The sequence below is a fragment of the Toxotes jaculatrix genome, chromosome 19, assembly GCF_017976425.1.
Source record: "Toxotes jaculatrix isolate fToxJac2 chromosome 19, fToxJac2.pri, whole genome shotgun sequence".
Classification (NCBI taxonomy): domain Eukaryota; kingdom Metazoa; phylum Chordata; class Actinopteri; family Toxotidae; genus Toxotes; species Toxotes jaculatrix.
The window spans coordinates 6,246,860-6,266,878 of record NC_054412.1 but is presented as its reverse complement, the minus strand read 5'-3'; the positions used below and the strand labels follow the sequence as shown (position 1 = coordinate 6,266,878).

The following is a 20,019-nucleotide window of genomic DNA, read 5'->3' as shown; positions in this document are numbered from 1 at the left end:
GCTTTGCATGTTGAGCAGAAGTGGCACTAAGCTCAGGCTATCAGAGAGTCATTGACAGAGCAGACACACCACTGCATCTCTCTCTCTCTCACTAAGTCTCGCTGGCCCCATATCTCCAGCTCTCCGTTTGCACTCCCCTCTAAACACCCATCAATTGAGGCACTGAAGCCATCAGTACCCACGCTTAGCCCGCCTGTCTCATTGCTTAGATAGCCGTGTGTGTGTATGAGAGAGCTTTAGTGTTTGAGGGTGCTTGTGTGTGGAGCCCCTTGACTGGACTCCACGGCAGAGGTGGGAGCATTAATGAACACTGCCTGTCACAGTCCCAGTCCTCTTTGCAGATCTCTCACCCATCACTCTGGGCGATGGATCAGCGTGGCCTGATCTAAATGGGCTCTCTTTCACTTTCCTCTCCCCACGGCCCGCTCCGCTGGCTGGGGATCACCATGATCAGCGGAGGCATCTAATCTCTGGCCAACTCCCTCAGGTGTTTGTTACACTGCCTTGGCGGAGTTCGGGTCAAAACCAAGACCAAAGTGAACTGGAGTTTGATCCCCGGATCAGTCTGTGACTTTGGCAAAATTTGGGAGAATCTACACCTCAAAGCAGCATGGGAAAAGATTTGCCAAACAGATGCACAATACAATCCAATTCAATCTGACCCTATCTTCATCTCATCTTAGTTTGGTGTCAGCTGTGAAAAAAAGTTTCAGCATTAACATTTAATACCTTTCATCATCTTTCTATAGAGTAACTTTATATTGAAATAAAATATATATCACATAATTCTGATACCTAAACTGATGAAAAATTACAGATGCACCAATGGTGGCTCCACATTAAGTACAGTTTATCCACCAATGTAAATGTAAAATTCAGTGTTTTATTTCATAATGGCAGACCACCAACTTCACCAACAGTTTTTAATGCCATAGCATTCCCTCATACATAATATTGCCTTTATTTAAAAAAAATCACTGTATCCCAGGAAAAGTTGAAACAGTGCTCCCCTACGCAAGATAAAATTTATCGAATTTAATTTAGGGATTCATTTTTTTTAATGCTTTCCTAAATGAATGATTCCCATGAACTTCTTGTTCTTGAATTGCACCAAAACATTAATTGTAACCTTGTCTTTTATGCCCTTATATGCAATGACCTCTAGTTTAAAACCCTTTAAAAATGTCACATAAAAGTCTTCACTGCACCTTATTTTTATGTTAATAGTTATTTCTATGTGCTGTGACTGAGGAGCAAGTGTTGGCGTCACTGTAAATAGTTGCTGTACATACATTTTTGTTTCACACCACAGCACATTTTTAGGCGCAACCAAATTGTGCCACAGCTTCTAACTGAGACCAGCTCTTAGCTAAGGAGCCAGCTCAGGACTACGCAGGGTTACAATTAATCTGACGAAAGTCTCCAATTCTCAAATTAGAAATCTGAATAAAGAACCAACTCGTACTACACCCTGCTCGGAGTCTGCGGAACAACAGCACACACCCAAGAAACACCCAGCCACATAATGTCACCCTGCATAACATTCTTCCACTCCACATTAGGAAAGAGCGCTCATTACGAATATGCAAGGTTACAGTAGAAGCAGGCTTTTGTCCTTACTCCCATGTTTTATTTAATGAGTCTGGGGTTGGGTTGGCTTGATTTGCATGTGCTTGTTATAGAGTCACACAGTGCTACTTGCTCATGCCTGCACACTCCCCAATATAGGGACATTTTGATTCCATTTTTCGCTTGGCTTGTCTGTCAGTTTACGCGAGCAGAAGGACCATGACTCAATTTTCCACCAAGGAGGATGCTGGGGCTTTTCATTTGCGCGCTCGTTTGCATCAAGGATGGAGGTTCTGCTGTTCTAAGTGTATGCGCGCATGTGAGCGTACGCACGCGTGCAGTCTGAGGTGTGTCGTTTGAAGCCGGGTACGTAGGGGGAAGCGGTTGCTCCCCTGTGAGGGAAAGCTCTGAGGAGAATAGTGCTGATGTGGTCCTTCTTTCCAACAACAGCCAGAGAATACCAAGTGAAGAGACGGCAGCATATGAATTACATGAAAAGGCCTAAAAATCTGCAGCCAGCTAGAATATGTGTTTGATAACACAAAAAAAAGTAAAAGACAAAGATATAAAATTCCCTTGCCTCCTTCCCCTTCTAATCTAGAAATGGCTTGGCTAAAAATGCGGCTCATAAAGTACTTGGCGATTATTAGCCCCCTGGGCAGAAATGTGGCCCACTTTGATGATGTCAGTGCTTTGAGGAGTGAGGGACAGGTCAGTGCTAGCGTCATGGACATCAGAGGCCCTTAGCGCTGTGGCGAGATGTCAGCCCAGCTAGCGCCATCTCCGTGTGATGAGGCCTGGACAGATGCACACGGGGGCCAAACGTGACAAGGCAAGCAGAAACGGGGATGATTCAACCCTGCAGTAAGGATGGAGGCAGGCAAGGAGAGACAGAAATGCAAGAGGGGTGGGGGGGGGGGGGGCAGACAGCACATGGCGTACAGAAGATTGAAAGCGAGGGGAACAGAAAGGAGAGGAGGAGAGGGCAGCAGGAGAGATGATCGTGATAAGGACAACAAATGGGGAGTTTATATATACAGTACAGAGGAATTCACCAGGGGGGTGAATGAAGGAATGTATTAATAGAGAACAGCATGGAGTGAATGAAGCACATTAATGAAAAGGGGTGCTGCTGAGCACAGACAGTGAATGGGAATACTGCCTCTGAATAGCCGAACCTCGCCGCAATAATGACTGAACGGTGTTAAAAGATGAACAAGTGGCCTGAATCAGAGTTGAGAAATGGAAATCAGCAACAAGTCAAAGAGATGAAACTGTGAGCAGAAGTGGCCCAGCTGAGGATAAATACCCCCCCCCCCCCAACACCCCCCCTCTGATTCCCTCAACACCCACATGTACCCACGAGCAAAGCACACACTGTCCAATCTGCTCCAGTGTAGCTGCTCTGTACTGTAACACAAGAAGAAAACAAACGAGTGGTTCTCCTGCAGAACTCCCCGAGTGAATTTGAGTTGCTGTGTGAATGTGAAACAGGGCATTGCAGAAGAAGAGCGCACATCCTCTGCAAACTTTCACTGAATAATTTAATGATCTGTGTTTTAAAAAATAAAAGTCTGTTATTCTGTTTTCTTTCACTGACTGATCCAAAGCAGTGGCAATTAAATCTACAGACTATTTGTGAAAGCTTTTTAATTTGCTCTTGTAAAACAGTGTGTGGTACTGTTGGTCCTTCCCATGAAATTTGTGTTTATACACAATCTGAAATAATCATTTATTGTAATTAGCTCTACTTCTGCCAGTTTTGAAAAAAAAAAAAACAACAACACAGAAGAGCATCATTCTTCCAACATCACTCGAGCTGAAAGGACTGGTTGATTAATAATTACTTAGTTGATTTTAATAGTTGGTACTTGATATTCATTTAGATCATTTTTAAACAAACATGCAAATTGTAAATTCTCAATTGCAAGAGTGTGCTGCTTTTTAAAATGTGTTTATAAACAGTACATCACCAACATAAACCTTAGTTACACCCACAAACATTAGCAACAGCCTTATATTTTGATAAAATATATCTTTGCCCTGCTACTAAGCTCCTTTTTAAATCACAATTAATGAAACTGCAACTGAAAGAAAAAGTAGAATTGCATATGATTAAATTACAAAATCTTTGAGTTGGCCATATGCTTGGTTAGCCCATTCAAACAGAATTAAGTTCTGAGTCTTTATGTGCGTTTGTTGGTCTCATAGTAAAAACTGTTGCCTGAGTTTTGACCTCTTCAGACTATTTCCCTTCTCCATGCACCTTAGACGTAGGTGAAGCTGTGCCAGCGATCCCTGTACTATAATCAATGCGAGATTAATGCTGATGAGGAATTTTGTACAAGACATCTTTCACTTAATTTGTAATTGCGTACTTTGTAACAGGGAGCGGGGGGTGTGGGCGGGGGTTGGAAGGATATAGGGAGTGTCGTGTGGGCAAAAGGTGCAGTGCTGACACCATGGCCATCTGGAAGGCTGGTAGGAGCTGAGGACCTAACAGAGAGAGCAGACTGCCACCTCATGCACACACCTGATCTCAGACCAGCGTCTGTCTGTGTGTATGTGTGTGCGTGCGCTTGCATGGAGACAGAGAATAACCTGGATATCAACAGGGGGTGTTTGTATGCTCATTTAATACAGCTCTATATACAGTATCTGCCAGCAGCCTGTGCTTCTACAGAGGAACATATCATTTAAAAATGAAAAAAAAAAAGAACGTGTGAGGGACAGTGACAGATGGAGAGAAAATGAGATATTGACAGGGCATCTCTAAACAGAACTACTGTTCCTTTGGTATTAATCACATGACCCAAGCCTTCTGTTCTCACGGGTCACAGAAAGCCTTGAATGACTGACGAATATGATTAGAAAGAACGATCCAACGCTGCATGATGAGAAAATAGAGGCCAAATTTCCCAACATTGTATTTTTAAACTTATGGACGTGATTTGAAATGGGATCAACGCTTCGCCTAAAAAAAAAAAAAGGAAATAGCCAAGGCGAGGTGTTTAGAAAACTAAATAGAATCGTCCCTCAGCTTTATATTAGGCCTTGTTTAACAGAGTTCACAGGTACTAAAGCCAACGGTAAACTTGCTGTAAAAATTAATTTCAGGGGTTTTGTGCCGACAGAAAGAAGTATTTGGGTTAGGGTTACTGAGGGAATAAAAAGCCTTGAACTGGTGAAGGACTCCACGGCCAGACCAGTCACATCCTTTGCAAATGGATCCCCACTGCCTGCCATAGTGAAACTGGACTAAAACAGTGATGCACTGTTACGCTATCTGTAGCATCAGCACTGGTGGTGATAAGGCCCCTCAATGCTCACACTCAGCATCAGACAATTAATTTTTCTGTCTCAGATACCAGAAACAAGACTCTTTATCATACAGTATGTCCTTTGATGTGTCCTTTCTCCTTTACTTTGTCCACTGTAAGGAAAATGACTGGTATGAAGATTCTTTATGTAATCAATGTAGAGAATGATAAAAAAATTAAATACATGAATTGAAGTATATTTAGAGTTCCCATCTATGAATTCATTTAGTTGATGCACACTTTCATTTAACCGGTTGATTCATTTAATTAAATGCTCAGATTATATGATTTGTATGCACCTCTATTAAATATAAAATAATACTGTTTTCCTTTCGATTTCCTTTTCCAGGTTCAGTGCTTTTTTTCATCTCTTTGCCAACATCCTGTAGTCAGCTTTTTCTAAAGGAATCATTTTGAGGCATTATTTGCTTAGCTTGTTAAACAGATATCTTCACCTTTATGCCCAACCAGCTCCTCATATAGTGATTAACTCAACTTCTCAAGTTGCTATTTCGCCACAGCAGCTCTTTTTCTTAAGGTTTCAGTTTAACTGTGTGGATGTAAAAGAAACTGAACAGACTGAAATGCCCAACGTCATTTCACAGCGCTTAAGGTGACATCTTCAAACAGCCTACTTTTTCTGACCAAAGAGAATTTCAACATACTCCTTTTATTAATAATAATTAATCATTTCAGCTTTATTTGCCAGTTTCCATTGGTTATGTTTACCTCTTTATTCCTGCACCACCACTGGCAAGGAGTGCACATAAACAACCAATGTACAAATGCGGCAAGTACACACAAATGTGTACACTGTGCTGTGTTTGTCTGTTTCTACTTCAGGCAAGTTCGACTTTGCTGTTATTACACCACTGCCTTAAGCCTGGTTAGAGCAGGTCTGACACAGTCTGGGTCTGCTGCTTCTTGCTGTGCGGCCTACATAGTAGGTCAATGCGCATACAAACACAATCATGTACAAAAACACACTAGCATGCATGCAAACACACACACACACACACACACACAGAGTGAGGCCCCTTGGCTATAAAACCACTCTCCTCGCCTCCAATATAATGTATGTTGTTTGTTTGCTAGATCTGTGTTAGCCAGCAGCATTACCCTGATGCAGCCAAGCATAGCCTGCACTGGACACACACTCTGTCAGTGGCAGTAAGCAAGCAGAGGGCTGCACTGCCAGAAACATGGAGCAACAAATCTATACCTCTCACACGATGGGAGGGTGAGGAGGGGGGGTATCCAGCTAGTATATGATAGAATTTGATAAACAGTGGGGGTCAGGAGGCAGGTCAGCACTCCATTAAGTTATTCCGACAATTTTGATCCATTGCATACAACACTTGGACAAGGCACTGTGCTTTACCTAGGAGGAGCAAAAAGGGTGGGGTGGGGGGGGGTGGGGGGTGTAAGGAAAAAGGAAAAACTGGCAGGAAGTATAAAACAAACAGAGACTGTCTTTACTGCAAGAGATGAGAGGAGATAAGAGACATCAGAGGGAGAGTCAGCTTTATCAGAGTGCAATGAGAAACCAGGAGGAGAAATGTGCTCCCTCCAGGGACAGGGGAGGAGAAGGAATAGGCAATGTGGAGGAGAGGGGGGGGGGGGGGGGGGGCTGTAAAACTCTATTATAAATCATGTAGTGCTGCATTAAAAGAAAATTAAAAATACATTTTGACTTATTGCAAGATTGCAATGACAAAAACCCGTGAGTGGATTCTTTTAGGTTTCTGAAAATACAGTACTGCACAATGGCAGGGAATGAAATGAGAGGGGAAATGGGTGGAGAGTTAATATTCTGCTCTTTACTGTATGCAATGGTCTTCAGCTCAGTGAGGGGAGTTAGGGATTCAATAGGGGGAACTAAGGCCTTTGTTTTAATTAACAGTTCAATTATCTGGCAGCTAATGGCTTGGTAAATATAATGGGTTAATAACTCAGGAAGCAAGATCAATCATCTGATCGTCATTTTGTGAAGCCTGGAGAAAGTTCCAGCACACGTGAGTATGTACAGTATGTACTCTGTGAGTGAGTATGTGTGTGTGTGTGCTGTTATATCAGTGGGGAGGTGAAGAGCACAGAGCAGTACCCATTCCTGAGATGGGTTTTCCATTAGATTTTTGTGTGAAACAGGCAAACTGACCTACTATCAGCTCTTAGCTGCACATATTGGGAGGTCACTTTCTGTAAGCCGTTGATCCTGATGTTTGGCAATCTGTCATGTTCACAAAGTAGCTGTTAGCAGCTTGTTGAGCGCAGGTCAGCTCTCTAAAATAAAAGGGAAAAAAGAAAAAAAAAAATCTCAACACAAAGCCGACAAAAAGTCTGTGTAGGGCAAAAAAACGATTTTTGTTTGATTTTATATCCTGAAGGTTCTTTGCTAAAGGTTATCGTTTCAAGATAACCTCATGTACAGTGGATTCATTCAGATGAGGTATTTCAAATGTGTGTGTGTGTAAGAGGGTGCGCGTGTGGGCATGAACCCAATGAGGCAGAAAGGGTGCCAGTAGCCTTTGAGGAAGGAGCATGTGTCCAGCATCCACCACTGTTGTGCTGGGTCACAGATGTCACCTGCTCCAGCAGCCTGCCTCACACCACTCGCCCTCCCCCCGCCCCTTACCCACTTGTAAACAGCCCACTACACTAGAGGCGAATAAAAGTAGCCCACAGTGGTGTTAGTTATTCAGATTTAATCAAATTGTCTCGTTTGCGAGATGGGATTCAAACATGGGTCACCGAATGATCATAAGAGTCCACAAGAGTCCCTTGTATTAAATAAGAGAAATGCTATCCAGAGCTACCGGCTATGCTGTGCTGCTATGGGCCTTGCCAAGTACTGACACTGCAAGTTAAATGGAATTAAACACTGCTGGCTGGTGGGTTGGTAGCCTTAAATACAGCAAATTAGCCTGGAAAAACAGTCTGGCAAAGGAAAACATATTTAGATAATGTCAGCCACAAGAAAAAGTGTGAAACCACCATTCCACAAAATAAATCAACTATGGGACAAAGAAGCGTGTGTGTGTGTGTGTTTGTCTGTGTGTGGCAAAAGCATATAGACTCTGCTAATCTTCCAAAGGACCTCCGTTGCAATGGTGTGGTCATTTTTTTTGAGAGGGCCTGAAATTCCTTTTGCACGCCTCACCACTTGTTTGCTTGAGAAGCTGAGAATGCTTTACCACAGGAATCCTCCACGGAGATTGTGCATGTGTGCATCTTTCTCTCTCACACACACGCACATTATCTGTGCCCACCCACACATCACTGACATTTCTTTTTTCGAAGCATCTTTAAATTACCACGCATATTAGTGAAGCACTGCCAAGACCCCTTTTTATTATTCCTCTTAATCTCGTGTGCTTACAGGGTCAGTGGCTGCCCCCACTCTCCCCCACGCCTTTCCTCTCCCCTTCACTCCTCCGTCTCTGTGCTCTCAAGCTCCCTTTTCCCCTCTGCCAGCAGAAACAGGCAAGTGGTTACACCCAGTCTCCTGTGGGAGCCCCCACTGCGCTGTGCAGGCAGATCAGGAAAGGACAGCATGGCACGCTCCTGCTACACGCTCCTGCTTTCTCTCCCCGCACTTGCCGCCAACCAAGCCCACTTGCTAACAACTGTGACTCACTTCTCATTAAACCAGCCAGGCAGTTCTGCATGCCACTTCGATCTTTTACAGAAAGTTACATGTTCATGTTTTTTTTTTTAAATAATCTGCAGTATTTAAAAAAAAATTTTAGACTACAATTGATTGTATAATGGTTCATGATTTCCAATAAGGCATCAAGGCATCAGTGTTCTTCAAACAAACTGCTTGTCGGCTCATCAGATAAGGTCTGACAACACCCCCCTCCCCCCAACACACACACACACACATTGGTAACTTTCTGAAAATGACAATACAAATAGCACACCCACTTCATGCAAAAGTCCATAGGTGCCAGTCATTTGGTCATTTGGAACTGGTATAAACACTTAAGACATGTTAGGATGGCACTTTGTGTCAATTAGTTTGAAGCAGAGTGACTCCTGTGCTCGCACACGTAATTTACTTCAGAAGAGCTGGAGGGCTCATGCGCACATTCAAGGACAAAGTAACTTACTAGAAAAAGGAAAGTAAAACAATTTGTTTCAGAGAATGCTGCGCAAGCTGCTTGGGCAGAGTTGGCAGATGTTTTTACCTTTAGCTGTACAAAGACAGCCTTGTTAATTTCAGTCCTTTGAGAGAAGGTCAGGATGGAACCTGGGGGTAATTCTCACTGTGCTGGCTTTCAGTCGATGGGCATGAGAAGTTAATGGCGAATTACTGCTTTCAGGTTAACATTTGGAAAACAGTGCTAAAAAATTTAACATTCAGGTAGGACTCATAATACAGCGGTGAGGTGAAAATCGTGATTTTCCAAGGACACAAAGAGGGTTCACTCAAGAACGAAGGCAGGGGCATGAGCGCAATGTGGGCGCCTGGTGGGCGCTAGCAGCCCATACTTCTAATCCCAGTTAAGACAACCCCGGCAGGCGAGCCAACACAAAGGAGCTTGGTCCAGTGTTAGTGGAATTAAAGCAAAGCCTCTCCTCTGTTGTTATGCTAATCCACAAGACAATGATTATCTGCAGGGCAACGTTGCCACGGTGATAAACATGGCTCAAGAGTGCCTCAATTAGGGCGCCAATTGCCAGAGGAGAGCAAAGACCGAGTGAGGCGGATGATGCCGCTCTGAACGAAAAAGAGACCAAGTGCGGAGGGTGTTTTGTTATTTCAACCGAGCGGACGGGTCAGCTTTCAAACAGAAGGGTAAGCTCACAGAACCTCACAGCTTGACCTTGGCCAGGCCTGACGCTCTCCGTGCTGTAAAGACTTCCCCACTCACTGGGACAAGTACTTCAATAGTGAACATGTAATTAGTTCTCAAATGCAGACGGGGTAGGTTATACTGCAACGACCACAGGGTACCATTACGGCTCTAAATAACACATTCTCAGTGCCGTGCATGTGGACTGATGATGAGTAAGTATGCCATACAGGGTTGCGGCTTGCCTCATTCATCCTCTAATGTGACAGCACAGCAGTTCAGGTGGCTGCACTGTATTAGTTTTTGTTTAAACATCAAGGTTTGGAGGACAACCATAACACTGGATTCATCTATAATAATCCTTCATTTACTCCACAAATCAAAGTGAGGAGGCAAAGCCCTCGCCGAGTGTTTAAATCTCCTCACTGAGTTGATGTGCCAACTTCAATTCTTTGCTGTTGTTAGGAGATCAAAGAAAAGTAAAAAACAGGTTAGGGGAGGCGTTTTCTGTTTCTGGAGCGGCTTGTCACACAGCTATTTTACAGATGCATATTTGAAAACCTGGCAGTGTGGCTGGCACCTCACGAGCGTCTCCTCGATCGTCTTCAAAACTAGCTCTGGGACACTGACACAGACAGACAGAATGCGTCCTACTGGTTCAGGCTGCCTCCATCATGTCTATCCAGTCCTCTGTTTCCATGAGGGATGTTTCATCATTTTTTGGTACATGGTCAGTCACTTGCTCTCGCTCTCTCCCTCCTCTTTTCATTCCATCTGTCCCACAGCTCCAGCAGCATAATAGGCCTTGGACTGCTGTGTCATCTCATTGAGTCCTATTAGGGGCTCTTATATCTGAATGACATGTTGTTACTGCTCTCCCAAACCATAGCTAAAACTGAGAAATGGGTCTGCCAAGCGGGCTCTTTAAAGTCCCTTGTGCATTTATGGCACTGGCAATAAGGAGCAGTGGGGTGGTGGGGTTGTGGTGGAGGATGGTACCAGGACAACATGAAATGGCACCGTGTGCTGCAACACCCCTGGGGCTACATGACAGGCATGTCAGATGCAAATGGTCTCATGCTGGTTTTCCAGGGGCTTTGCCACAGGTGAATGCCAGTGCTGCCACTCTCACAAGTGCTGAAGGAGGACTGAGAGGCATCACCGAGCGTGCAGCAGCAGCACAGAAAAGTGCTGATGTGGTGAAGCAAAGGTGGCCTATGAATCTGCGGGTACTGGGTTTGGACAAGAGGTCCTGCAGGGTGCACAGTCCAGCGTCGGCAAAAGTAGCAGAGCAAAATGTTAGAGCTGCAGTAATTTTTAACCCAGTGACCTCTACGACATGAGCTGGACAGAAACCAGAAATTAAGAAACAGCGAGGACGGACAAAGACAAGGAGTCGCCGGGGGGGGGGGGGGGGGGGGGGGGGGGGGGGCTTTAGTTTTCAAGGTTAATTTGTAATTTCCCCTTTCTGAGGATCATGGAGAATCAGAGAACAAACAACTGCACTTCCCAATTTCCAAACTGGTAAAAGACCAAACTATCATCCAGCCTCTCACACTCACAGAATCTTGAGGCTCATGTTCCTGCTGGCTCCCCTCATGTTACCAGAGTTACAGATACTTCAGAGACACCAGATGAACACATAACCTTCCACTGCATTAGTCACTGTGTCTATGCTGGCATAGACCATATCTTGCACATGACATAAGACCAAATGTATTGCATTGCAGACTTCCACACTGCACTCAGCGGCAGATATAACAGGAAGAAGTCTTTTTTTACAGACATTTTACAGACACAACAAGTAATTGTTCTGCATTTGTGACAGTATAGGAAAGATGGCAGGCGCCAGGGGAAGACATGTGACAAAGATAATGAGACTAACTCAGGCACAGCTTTTTGGTAAATGTACAGCTCAATTTACCCTCCACATTATGGTTTCTGTTTACACGGGAATGCAGAGCCTTTTTCACTTCTGCAATCATTTATTTTAGAAGCGATGTGGAACTGAAAAATCAATTTGCCACTTTTTGATGGAAAACCCCTGGCAACCCATGAGGTCTGTGTTGTCTGATGGTAATACATGGCAGTTTTCACTAGACATGCACATTACTTATATGAACTGCTCCTGCAACCTACAAACACCCACCATCTGCACTGCACAAGAGATGAAAATTTTGTATTGACGTTGCAGTATCAAAGAATGCAATATCCATAATGCAAAGCCTGCAAAATGAGCATTATGAATTAATTTTATAACTCAATCAATAACTGAAACACTGGAAATGAGACTTTTCTGGCACACAGAACTCCTTAATGCCCCGAAATTCCATTAAGCAACAAGAGACTGGACATCACTGCTCTCAGTGATGGGAGATTTTCCCACAATCCTCCAACGGGGAGGTTCCTGGAAATGTTTCCCATCACATCTGCTTAGTTCATATATATCCTTCAAATGCATCGCAACTGCAATTTATGCCAAACTAATGCCATGTAGGTTTTGTCCATACTATGCAGATAAAGCTGTGTGGCACTGTCCTGTCTTGGAGAGAGCAAACTCTGAATCACCTCTGTGATCCCTCGGTATGTACAATGAACATGCAGATATTTCTGCCCGCTGTGGCCCGGTGTACTCCATGAAGAAAATTAGCATCCTCAGAATTGTCCACCCAAGTGCTGCTATGTACAATTGATGACCAGCTGACTTTGCTGATTTCCTCAATTAAATCCACCCCAGCCCTAAAGGAGAGCTGTGAGAAAAGAAGTGAAAAGAATAATCCACCCTCAGATACACTTACATTGTTGAAAATTATCAATATGTGATCAACAATGCACTCCAGGAGTTATTCTGTGACTGTTATAATTACTATTTTGTTGTACCCACTTTCCTTCAGCCTTCCTTGTCTAATTCAACTTCAGTTAGTGATTTCCTATATTTCCCAGAGTGCTTTTCAACAACCCCCAGAGAGGCCTGACAAGCTCAATGGAACAAGCTGTTTATTCAGCTGTGGGTTGTAGACCTATATGTAGGGGGGAAAAAAAGATTCATATCAGAGCTTTTTTTCAGTGAAGAGCGTTGTGCACTTAAACCTGAACCCAAAATGTCTTGTTGCTGCAGTGCATTCTGGTCTTTAGAGCATACTTCTTGGAGAAACTACCATCACTGTCTGCTTAACAATGCATTTCTGCCAGAGCGATAATTGGTCATCCTTTAAAGAGTTCCAAAACAAAGTCTTTTGGTTTGATTTCGAGGGGTGGATATGACAGCCTGAAATTTACAGTTGGGAGTACAGGAAAATATGACATTACACCCTCTGCATTTGTTCAGTTTGGCGGGGAATAGGAAAAATACCATCAAGCAATTAAATGGCTCCAGAAACTAACCACTACCATTAATTCATAACTGCTGGACGGTGGATTTTTTTTCATAAAGAAATTCTTTTCTCAATACTTCTTAAAAGAAGTGAATCGAGTATTTGGCAGAAGTTAGTAAGTTGTTATTAGGAAGTTTATCCTTCTCCTCTGTACAGTGGATGTTTGCGTCTGCAGTACCTGAATGCAGATTTTGCTGTATAGTCACAGTGTGACTGCTGTCTGATTGCGACCCTGCTGCTTTCCAGAGCCCCATGCTGGGACAGGTGACAGGACTCCTGCAATGGAAATCCAATCAGGCAAATCCTCTACGATCCCTCACAATCCACTCAGCCGTCGCCCCACACTTCCAACCATCAGTAAAACGCACTGCACTTGCCACATGCACTTACAATGAACTCTTTGATAAATACGGAGATGGACACATGCACATTAACCACCTCACCTCCTGTGAACTTGGCACAGACGTCAGGGGGCTAAGTGCTAAGCGAGACACTGAATCTCTTCTAGCTTCAGGGACTACACAGTGTAGCTGACCCTCCATTCTGACCTTGCAATGGAGGTCACAGAGATGAATTTACCCCCTTGGGAATCAATAGTGTAAAAGCAAAAATCCACAAACACTCCCCCCACCATGGCGAACAAACCCTCCAGAAAGAATGAATGACAACAGCGACATAAATAGCCCCCCGCCTGTGAGACAGATAATGCAGTTCTTTCATCATGGTCCAGGTCCCACTTTCCAGGGGCCTGGGGTTGAATCCTCTCTGGACCTGCGTGGAGGTCACAACCAGGCCACCCAGTACTGGCAAGTACTGGATCAGATACCACTGGCTAAATGGAGGCCATTCAATAATCCTCATGTGTGTGGGTAGAGGTGGAGTGGCTGCTAGGAATTTGGGCTTCCTGTTGAAAACAGAATAATATCCACAAACCCCCATGCAGAGGCAGGCCTGTCACACAACCTTTCTGCCCAAGTGTGGGAAATGCACCCATTCTGTCAGATGAGCTCATAGTCTTGTTCTTTTGTGTTCCTATGTGTGTGTCTTTGTGGGCTTGTGCATTCTGTTTTCTGGTCGCAGAATGAATTTGGGCTATTGTCACTGTGATCCTAATGGCCAGCATCTGGCTCTCTGGCTCTCTTTTTTTTATTATTAATTTTTTTTTTTTTGAGTTGGGAGAATAAGGGGTGGTGGGGTGGGAAAGAGGTGGGTGATCTGACTGCTTGTGCCTCAAGCTGCGCAGCTGTCCCAATTACTACCTCTCTCTTCTCTCCTAATTTCCCCTCTGTACCCATCTGCCTCCTCTACACTCCAAATCTCTGTCCCATCCATCTGTGGATGCCACTAGCATGGATTTGTACTTTCAGGAGGCTCCCATGCTAGAAAGAACCCTTTGGAGACTGAAGTAGGTTTAGAGCCTGTTTTAAGTTAGGCACTGTGGGGTACGTACACCCAGACAGAGCAGTATCTTGTCAGCCAGCGGAGAATTTTTAGCAGCATTCCTGAATCCCTCCAGCTCTCCATGCCTGCTCTGATCCTGGCCTGAGCTGTGGACTCAGAGGGGCTGACACGGCTGTTTGATGGGCTATGGGCACTGAACATCAGGGGAATTTGTGGGTAGGTGGGTGGTTTTCTGGCAGGGAGCGGGGGAGCTGATTGTGTCCCACAGTGAGTCTCTCAGCAGCTTCTGATGAGCTAAAAATTCTCAGTGTGTGTCATACCCATGTGAGTTCAGTTCCTCACGGAGAGGAGGAACACCACAAACTTCACTGCTTCTTGTCTTAGTGCCAAGAATTCATAAAGAAAAAAAAAATTGAATAAATATACAGACAAGTTTATAGATACACATATATATGAATAGAGGCATAGAAATTAATGAAAAGGCACACAGGAGGCTGTGCAACAAGGGGCAGTTAAGTGCCTGCTACTGCAAAAGGGGAAAAAAAAGGAAGAAGAGAATTTAAGTGCTGAATGTGGATGGGTACATGCCTATTTCTGGAAGGCCCCAATGAGCTGGGAAGAAATGTCGTAAGACCCACTTCCCAGCTCAGGTCGGAGCAGCAAAAACTCCCCGAGATACAGCAAACGCAAGCACACAAAAGCAAGTGTGGACACATATGCAAATACGCATCCTCTCTGATGTGAGTGCACCGCCGGATGAGCAGCCTCCCTGCAGGGCCTAACAGAGCTGGTGTAGCACACTCTTTGAGGGGAAACACAGGTCAGGATCTTTGACTAGTCACAACAACAATAAGAGGGACAGGATGCACTCAGAGTTAGCCCTCAATCCAAACCCAGCACGCATTCAAACATCCTCCAAACCCAATCTAGACAGCTGTGGCTAAGGCATTATGTGATCTAGATCCAATTCCTACACAAATCCAATCTGATGCCACATGGCTATCGGGCCAAGCTCCTATTGTGCCCGTCTGACTGAATTCCTTTACAGATCTCCCCTGTCTTCAGACATTCAGCTGAGTAAGACAGGTAGACAAGCAGTGAGACATTCACACAGACAGAGAGCAAGGCAGGCCTGCTGGGGCCTTTTCTTTCTCTGCTGCTGGAGAATGCTATCAGCCTGGATCAGGCTAGCCTGCTCAAGCTGAGCTTCAGCAGCCTCACAGCCCAGCCCCGCTTTTCTCCATGGAAACCTGCCCCACACTCGCCCTGTGATTGGCTCGTACGATCACTAGACAGACACTCTGTCTTACAATACAGATAATAATGGCCCTCCGGCAGTCTGAGAGCAGGATGAGAGTGATGACACAAAGCTCTTTTTCCTACAGATTTTGCCCTTTAGAAAGGCTGCATTCAGCAAGCTTACAAGAAACTATAGGTATGTTGCTGCACATGACCTGCAGTTGGTTAACTCTCCACACCTTACCCTAATGCAGAGGGTATCATCAAGATTCTCCACAAAGTCATTAACATCTTAAGAGGTTAATGATTATTTTCATAGCTCTTCACTGGTGTCTTTAAAAGCCTAGAGGGCAGAGGAGAGAGAAAACACCAAACTCTAGTCTCACATGATAAATGCCAGCCAAATGCCAACACTGGACATACAGTGATTGTTCACTGAACCATATGCATGAACCAGCTATTCTTGATCATTCTTGTCTGAACAGACCAAGTCTTTTGCAATAAGGCTCAGAAATGGGTGGGTGTCCATGCATCCATATAGAATAATTTCAGTCTTTCCCTTCCTCAAAGCAGGAACAACAAAGACAAAACCTTCTTTTCAATGACTTCTGCTCTATTTACAGTACATTGTCCCTGCACAGAGATAAACAGCACCAACAAAAACAATGCTACCAGATGAGCCTTCCGCTTTTGGTAGCATTGTTAGTGCAGCTTGCTACAAGCATTGCCGTGTCTTGCATAGCCTCTTCACTTCAATGTTCTTTGTCTTTGTGGCAGGAGACCCCCAAACTGGGAACATGTCTTCAAAATGTGTTGTTTGTTTCCTCCATAGCTCTATTCAGCCTTCTCTTCTCATCTGCCTGACGTTCTCAGAAAAAAAAAAAAGGATATATCTGGGACAACAGGGTGCAAAAAGGGGATGTATACACAGCACACTGAAGCCAATATCAAGCATTATACACACACTGTACACTGAGCCAAAACACTGTGATGCTTGAAATTAGAATGGCTTTTCAAGCAAACAGAGGCGCTTGCTGTGCAGGTGACAGGCTGTTATTGCAGACAGAACTGGAATGAAAAACAAATCCAACTGCTATTTTAAATAAAACTCCACTTGGCAGTGGATTGCTGCACTAAACCAAACAGAGAAATGGCACTTGCCACGTGACAAATGTGCACGGTGTTAAATACAGATAAAACTATGAAACAAGTCACCGTCCGTTTTTGCTTGCCGCACTGCATCTAACCTCTTTGGCAGAGCAACACTAATATGTTTAATGAACTCATTAGTCAAAAAATGAAGACAGACAGTGGCATGAAGCATGGAAGGTGGAAGCACAAAGGGGAGAGAGAGAGAGAGAGAGGGAGGGCAAAGAAGGAAGGGGAAAGAGAAATAATAGATCAGCTGAAGTTGGTGGGGGGTGGGGGGCTACTTCTCTAGAAATCACAGTCTCCTGTATTATAGATGCAGTATCATGTATAACAGTAGGCACATGATATTAAATGCAACATTTGTCCAATGCAATCAACTCAACAACTAGAAACAGCACGATCTGGGAGGTGATCCGTAAAAACCTTTAAACCTGCCAAGTAAATTTTAAGGGTTAGTTTGAGTGTTATCACTACTATTTGATTTAAGTGCTTCATCAAAAATTACGCAGCCTGGAATGAACTGCTCTGATGTTATTATTTGCACTTGGATGATATAAATGGGTCCACCCATGGCTATGCCTATTCATTCCAAAAACGGCAAAGCCCAGATCAAAGCAAATTGTTGCCAAAGCATGAGTCACTTTGCTTTATGTAAAATAATTGGCCCCTGACAGTTTAAAGCAGTTCATATTCAAACAGGCGTCTATCTGAGGCAGCACAGTCCCTGCCACTGGAATCCATGACAGAGCTCCCCTGCCGTGGCATAGACTGCTGTCACCACAATATATATGGCTGTTTACTTATTCATGAATGGATTAGGGCTACTAACTCAATCAATCTGCTTCCAGTTACCAAGGCTGACTTTATTAGATAACATTAATGATGCATTAGTTGTCCATAGGTGCTGGGTTTCTCCCTTGTCAGCAACTACAATTCAAATGAGAACACAATGGATATTGGCTGCAAATGGATCGAAACTTTGGGGTAATTGTGACACTATACAACACTATGAGCTAATAACTTACTGTTGGACAATGTGCTGTCAAAGAGAGAAAAATCACGTTATGCTTCACCCAGTTAAAATATGTCTTGTAATATCAGCAGCTGACATCAAGCAATATGTAATAATTACAGTGAAGCAAAAAAAAAAAAAAAAAAAAAAGCCATATTTCATCCACATCACAAATCGATTTATTGAGAAAGCTGGGAAATAATGCACTTATTTCCCATTGAATGACACATTAAATAACATCAAAAGGAGACTTAGCACTGTACTGTCCCCTGACATGCTCTTATTTTAGCTTTAGCTCTGAGATCACGACAATATTACTCCCATCCATACACTGAGTGTGCAGAGTGAGCGGCGCATTTATTACCAATTGGCCAATTGGTGGCACTTTTACAACATCATGAGCACATACATCTTCTAATGGGTGCCTCGGTTGGGAACTGAAGCCCTTGCCTGACCAGCACTGACGCCAGACTGAGTCAGTTGAACTACACAGAACACAGAACCACAAACACTGTCTGTGTACCTACACTATCATCAGCGTTGCAAAGTGTGTGTGTGTGTGTGTGTGTGTGTGTGTGTGTGTGTGTGTGTGTGTGTGTGTTTGTGAGGAGGGGATGGGAGGCAGATACCACCCTGCCGGCTCCCTCTGACTATCCCGTTGTGATGAAGATGAACATGAAGCACAGACTGAGCGGAGCCGTTATAATTCATAGTCTCCTACATACTACACATATACACCGCACCTCAATGTGTACTTACAAAGCAATTTCTGATAGATACACCGGCGGCAGTGCACGCAGGCTGAAACACAGGCACCTTTGTCCGCTCCGCCACACGTACAGATAAAACACAATGAAGGAAAAGACACTGAAGGAAACACACACACTTGTCAAGCACACCGTGTGTCATGTGTCTTTATTTTCACGGTGAGTGTGGGACGGTAGTCGGGGGTGGAGGGGGTCAAAGGCATCTCTCTCTCTCTCTCTCTCTGTCATTCAGCGGTATGAACTCATACATGCCCACGACAAACAGAAAACAAACGCAGCTAGCTTACAGGCTACACGCTTCTAGCTACAGTGGATGCCTTTAGCCGTTAATAGTGCTGCCAAATTAACCCACTTTCATGCCCGTTCATTCACACCGCCCCAGTCAAGGTAAAAGAAAAAAAAAAGCCCCGGTCTTACGAGAGGTTTCGGGCTAACTACCCTGCTCGTTTTGCGGACACGCTGTAAACCTAAATTGTTTTGAACCACTTGCTTTTCTCAGCGCGAGCACGGCAACAGAGGAGGACGCGGGGTAGCTCGTGTGGATGCGGCGTATGTAAATATCCAGCCAACATCAACAAGAAGTGCAGCAATAATATCCGAGTAACGGCGCTGACACAACGGCACCAGATGTTCCTGCCTACCGTGACCGCTATTTGGTCACCGTGATCTCAGCAGCGACGCAGTCAACAGGCCGGGATGTAGCGGGGGAACTCTCAGGGCTGAGCTCTGCCTCCGTAGCTCCTACATTTCCGCCATGCAGCAGGACTGTTATCGCCTACCTTGACGTGATACACCGGCTTCCAGCGGCATCCGACCGGGGCTGCGGAGGCTGGGTCTGACGCAGGGGTAGCCGAGGTTTGCTGCTCCAGAAAACTGAGTGGAAAGGCTGCGGCGGAAACAGGAACTGGGGGAGCTGGGATCTCTGAATACGGCAGTCTAGGCTGCTCTGTGGGGATATGCTGGATGGCCGGTGTCAAGGCAGACCGCAGAGGGGAGAAGCTTAACATCCTGTCACGATTTTTCAAAATAATAGGCTGCGTGGCCACACTAACTTGCTATTCAATGTAATGTTTCTGGTGGCTGTTATAACAATACTTGGTTCATTGTTCTGTGAGAAATTCGATTCTTGCCTCTGGCAACTGTCACACAATCACAGTTACTAAACACTTTAAGTGAAAACAAATGGCTGTGATGAGTTTAAACGCCAAGTTAATTTATATAAATAAATCATATCCAATTAAGTCTTATTTCCTCGGTTAAATCCAGGGCTATTTTTAATACACTGAATCTGTATCATTATTTCTGTATTTTCTACTATTTTTTTTCTTAAATACCTAAAATAGCATAAATATATCAATGCTTCATGTAAAACGTGAGTCATAAATC

At 44.3% G+C, this 20,019-nt stretch overlaps 1 protein-coding gene across 1 annotated transcript in view; it reads right to left on the bottom strand.

The window, feature by feature from the left end:
• The window catches only part of fut8b (fucosyltransferase 8b (alpha (1,6) fucosyltransferase)), a 74,042-nt gene extending 54,452 nt beyond the window's left edge, over positions 1–19,590 (bottom strand). Inside the window, exon 1 of the mRNA XM_041064894.1 lies at positions 19,413–19,590. The gene's annotated coding sequence lies outside the window, so the exon portion shown is untranslated. The remainder of the gene's footprint in view (positions 1–19,412) is intronic.
• Between the last annotated feature and the right edge of the window lie 429 nt (positions 19,591–20,019).